Source organism: Physella acuta, unplaced genomic scaffold (genome assembly GCF_028476545.2).
Source record: "Physella acuta isolate Inbredline_101_S28 unplaced genomic scaffold, ASM2847654v3 ptg000221l, whole genome shotgun sequence".
Classification (NCBI taxonomy): Eukaryota; Metazoa; Mollusca; class Gastropoda; family Physidae; genus Physella; species Physella acuta.
In genome coordinates, this window is record NW_026731740.1 from 9847 (window position 1) to 15575 (window position 5729).

The following is a 5729-nucleotide window of genomic DNA, read 5'->3' on the forward strand; positions in this document are numbered from 1 at the left end:
TAAATTATTTTAAAAGTCGTTAAACAAATTATTAAACTTACTGTTTATATAGAATTTAAGTTGTTTTCATCTACCGTCCCTCCCCCCTCCGAACGAAATGGAATTTATATAGAAAACATATACTTTTACCAGTGTCTGCCCTCCCCACCCCCCGGACAAATGTTGTCTGCCCCCCCCCTCCCGAAAATATCTAGTGCCCCTCCCCCGGAGAAAAAAGTCTGAAAGAAACGCTGCTTATTGTTTATGTAGAATTTCTCCCATAAATTATTTTTAAAGCTGTTAAACAAAACAAATAGTTCGCGTAGAATTATAAATAAAAATATAACAAATAAAATAGATTTTTTCCAATAAATTATTTTTAAAATTGTAAAACAATATATTAACTTACTGTTTTGAGTAGAATTTCTCCAATAAGTTATTTTAAAAGTTGTAAAAAACAAAAAAACAAAACATTAAACTGTTTGTGTAGAATTATAAATAAAAATTTAATAAATATAATATAATAAGATTATATAAATAAATAATATATTATTATAAATTATAATTAGCAGAAATATAAATAATAAACAAATCAAATAACTTGAAAGGCCTAATGATGATTTATTATTAGATTATTTTCTTCGTATTTTTAGCTCGTTCGTCGTGTATTCAATGTACCACATCAGCTCTAAACACCATCAAATACAACACACTTACTTTAAAAGCATTTTTTTTTAAAATAATGTCACAAGATGGCAATAAATTCACATCCCAAACCTGTAACAGTTTATACCTGTAATCGTTTACTGGACTAAATAATTTATGCTGGGCGCTCTTGAACGGATAACACATTACCTGATCGGTGGTCTAAGGAAATGTTGCATAACGCTGTGTGAGGTTACATGTCTGTGTCATTTAACATGCATGGTCCCTTATCTTAAAACTATTATTATAAAAACAAGTCGTCGTCGCCACCCCGCCCAAATATTTTTAGGGGGGTGGGGCCTAAAAGTTAAAAAAAAATATCTGTGCCCTTTAGTGTACTGAGGAAATATTTTACTTCTGGGCGAAACCCACAAGGCACACACATACACTTACATACATACATTTATACATATATGCATATTTTCAGACTATTTTATGATGTTGTATTTATCAGTTTTAGTTCATTAGATAAATCGTTAACCTTTTGAACCAGGCAGCCCATGGGGAGAGATGAAGTAGAGTTCACCTGATTCCTTAACCTCACCATATGAAGGAATAGTTTGGTCAGCACCATCATAAGATTAATATTGTTTCGTAATTCTTTCAACATTTATTTACATTACAGCTATCATTACCCCCTCCCCCTCCAACAAAAAATAACAACAAAAACAACATCACCCCATATAAAAACAATGAAGAATAAGTGAGCAAAAGGGATGTCATCTCTAATGTTTATTGTCATGTTAATGAAGTAGCAGCTCAGCTTGTAATGTCCCTGGCTGTGGATAGACCTGTGAATGATTTGAGAGTCCCTGTAATGAAAAAAAAGGAAAAGTTTTAATGTCAAGGGCACGAATTAACAGGCGACTATAATGAGACCCCCCCTCCCCACACACACACAATCCCAACCATCTCACTGAAAAAACTGTAAGAACCTTCACGTTAGTTTTTAATAAAGTTCACCCCTTACATACCCATCCTATACCTCCCCACCCCCATCGCACTCATAAATGGATGATCGGTTACACTACGTAAATTGTGCATTATTTATAGAAAATAGTGCCCTTGTCTACAACTTTTTACAAATATAGATCTATAACTTGAAGAGATTTTTTTGAATTAAAATAGGTGATCATTTTTACTTTCTCGTATGCTGAGTACAGAGGAAATATTGTAACCGTGCGAAAAATCGAAATCGAGATTTTCACAAATCTCGACATTTTTAAATCTTGTCTGTATGTCTGTGTGTCTCTGTGTCTGTGAACACGATAACGTGAGTACTATTACAGTATGATTACAGTATAAACAAAAGCTTTGTCGCACCAACAAAAAAAAAGTATTTGTAAATATAAATTTTGTTTGTAACAACTTTTTCAGCGAGTGTTGTTTGGTCGTCTCGTCGTTCTGGTTGTCGTTCTTGTGACGCTGGTCGCTCTGGGGGCGCCTCCCCTCCTGCGTGGTCGTTGTGTAGTGGGGGCGGTGGTGGTGCTGGGACTGGGGCATCCGGCATCAAATGACAGGTGCACTCCAGACTGGCAAACCATCTTGTCACTGGACCCTAAGTTCACACACTGCCCACCAACTCGTTCAGTCTGATGGTAAACATTGAGGAATTAGTTCACACAGTCTGATGGTAAACATTAAGGCATTAGTTCACACACTGCCCACCAACTCGTTCAGTCTGATGATAAACATTAAGGCATTAGTTCACACAGTCTGATGGTAAACATTAAGGCATTAGTTCACACACTGCCCACCACCTCGTTCAGTCTGATGGTAAACATTAAGGCATTAGTTCACACACTGCCCACCAACTCGTTCAGTCTGTTGGTAAACATTGAGGAATTAGTTCACACAGTCTGATGGTAAACATTAAGGCCTTAGTTCACACAGTCTGATGATAAACATTAAGGCATTAGTTCACACAGTCTGATTGTAAACATTAAGGCATTAGTTCACACACTGCCCACCAACTCGTTCAGTCTGATGATAAACATTATGGCATTAGTTCACATAATCTGATGGTAAATATTGGCATTAGTTCACACACTGTCCATCTGATAATAAAGATTAAGACATTAGTTCACACAATCTGATAATAAACATTAAGTTGATTAAGGCATCAGTCCACACGTTGTCAATCTGATGATACACATTGGGGCATTATTTCAGACAATCTGATGATACACATTGGGGCATTAGTTCACACAATCTGATGATAAACATTGGGGCATTAGTTCACACAATCTGATAATAAACACTGGGGCATATTTTAAACATTGAGGTTGAACCCAAAAGGAAAACGCAACAGAGGCCGACCTTTGGCGACGGGAGCTTTAAGCTGAAACTACAAAGATGGGCGAGACTGACTTGTTCAATTATTGTGTGAATTAAAAACTCAAATTCCGACTTTAATCTATCTATTTCTTGTGTCTGTATATAAAAAAATATCATCGAAGCGATTTTTTGAAGATCTTACAGCGTGCTGTGATGCTTTAATGTAATCTTTGGCGTAAGGGGGTGGCAAGCTTGATTACAGTACTGAGCGTCACCCCACCACATGACGTCACTTCTATGATGATTGACCTGTGGGAAAAAACAAACAAAAACACGCAAGGCAAAAATTCATGGTAAAATTAAATGGCAGGCTAGATACAAAATAAGACTTACTACTTCAACTTCGACGTAGCAGTTGATTTCAGTTGGGGGCGGAGGGGTGTAGCGATTGTACATGGCGGAATCGAAGCCATTTATAGTGGCCTGTGGGGGAGACATAAACATATATTAGTGGGGTTATGTAAACATATATATATATATATATATATATATATATATATATATATATATATATATATATATATATATATATATATATGTATATATATATATATATATATATATATATATGTATATATATATATATATATATATATATATATATATATATATATATATATATATGTATATATATATATATATATATATATATATATATATATATGTATATATATATATATATATATATATATATATATATATGTATATATATATATATATATATATATATATATATATATATATATATATATATATATATATATATATATATATATATATATATATATATATAATCAATGGCAAAGAACACAGATACATGAATCTAAGGAGAACACATAAAACAAACACAGACACAATTTGAAATAACCTGTGGAGAATTTATATGGAGGTTTGGGTCTAGTGGTTTACCATTATTTACTAATTGAGTTACGTTTCTGCTCTAACCCAACGTTAATTACGTCTCTGTCCCCCTCAACACAACGTTTAATGATGGGCACCTAACTCATGTTAGGGAAAGTAAAAGCGGCTGGGCACATTGCTGACCACAATATACCATCATATACAGAGGTCAAAGAAACAGGTAAACTCTACAATGGACTGTCAGGTTCGAAAAGAGAACTTTACAGTAAAAGCTTTCATTAACAACAGCTGAGTTCAAAAAGGACAAAGGTGTAGTTTACCTGCTGTGTGGCTTCTCTCAGTTGGTCCAGAGAAGTCGTGTTCGTGTTTGCGACAGCTGAAGTGATCACAGAACATAAAAGCACACAAGTAGCGCCGACACTTCTCATAATTGTTTTTTTTCCGTAGCTCTATTGTTCTCAAGATACCCTAGTAATTATTTTTCTTCTTCAATATTTTCTTTAAAAAAAAAACAACAAACAAACAATCACGGTCTTTTAAAACAAATAATATATCCTGATTTAGTATCCGCGTTTTTAAAAATAAAGTAACACCTTTAAAAATCCGTGAGCACTTAGCTAATTCCAAACTGCAGCTGACTATCGCAATTGATAATGAAACTAAATTTAATCACAATGCAATTAACATATCGAAGAGAAAAAAACTCCTTCTTTAGCAACATGTATGCATGTTGAGTAAACATGGAAAACCTGCAGATACATGCACAAGTTATCAAGGTTACGCTCGTCTCGCGAGTGCCCCGCGCTTTCTTACACATGTTGTCTGTCAGAGTAATTTTACATTTTGGTACAGTCTGTCAGAGTAATTTTACATTTTGGTACAGTCTATCAGAGTAATTTTACATTTTGGTACAGTCTGTCAGAGTAATTTTACAATATGCGCTAGACACATTTTGGTACAATCTATCAAAGTAATTTTACAATATGCGCTATCTACATTTTTGTAGTCCATCAATGGAATTTTACAATATGCGCTATATACAGTTTGGTACAGTATAACAAAGTAATTTTACAATATGAGCTATATACATTTTGGTACAGTCTATCAAAGGAATTTTACAACATGCGCTATACACATTTTGGTATAGTCTATCATAGTAATTTTACAATATGCGCTGTACACGTTTTTGTACAGTCTATCAAAGTAATTTTACAGTATGCGCTATACACATTTTGGTACAGTCTATCATAGTAATTTTACAATATGCGCTATACACGTTTTGGTACAGTATATCAAAATAATTTTACAATATGAGCTATAAACATTTTGGTACAGTCTATCAAAGTAATTTTACAATTTGCGTGCTACACAAAATTTGGTATAAATTAAATGTAGTGTATCAAAATAATTTTACAATACGCTATTACTTTATCGTATACAGAGTATAGAGGAAGTATTGTATTCGTGCACAAAAATCACATGACATTTTGAAAGTTTTCACCGCTTTACGCCTCAGTACTTCATCACAAAGGGACTTATTTTAATCGGGAAAAGTTATAAATCCAGGTTTATCAAAACTTTAGCGCTTTATTCGTAATCGAGTCGGAGAAACTGGGTTTTGCTATTCTGTCCGTCAGTGGCGTGCGGGGGGGGGGGGGGGGGGGATACATATATGTATATATTTTCCATGCAATTTAATTCAAGTTTCTTTTTCTTTTTTCCTTTCAGGTTGCATTTGCAACTTAGTTTGGTTTTTATTTGATTTGTATATTTATTTGGTTATTTTGGTTGGTTGTTTGTTAAATGTTAGTTTGATTGGATGTGTTTGTTTGCTTTGTTGGTTAATT

The 5729-nt window shown here is 33.8% G+C and overlaps 1 long non-coding RNA gene across 2 annotated transcripts; it reads right to left on the reverse strand.

The window, feature by feature from the left end:
- Nucleotides 1-1405: 1405 nt before the first annotated feature.
- On the reverse strand, nucleotides 1406-4672 carry LOC131937763 (uncharacterized). 2 transcript variants are annotated; one of them, XR_009386251.1, is made up of 5 exons: nucleotides 4476-4672; nucleotides 4203-4350; nucleotides 3355-3444; nucleotides 2054-2276; nucleotides 1406-1496 (listed from the first exon to the last, which is right to left on the reverse strand). It is a non-coding gene; the product is annotated as an uncharacterized LOC131937763 (long non-coding RNA). The 2 variants fall into 2 exon arrangements; XR_009386250.1 differs by having other exon boundaries at nucleotides 4203-4380.
- Between the last annotated feature and the right edge of the window lie 1057 nt (nucleotides 4673-5729).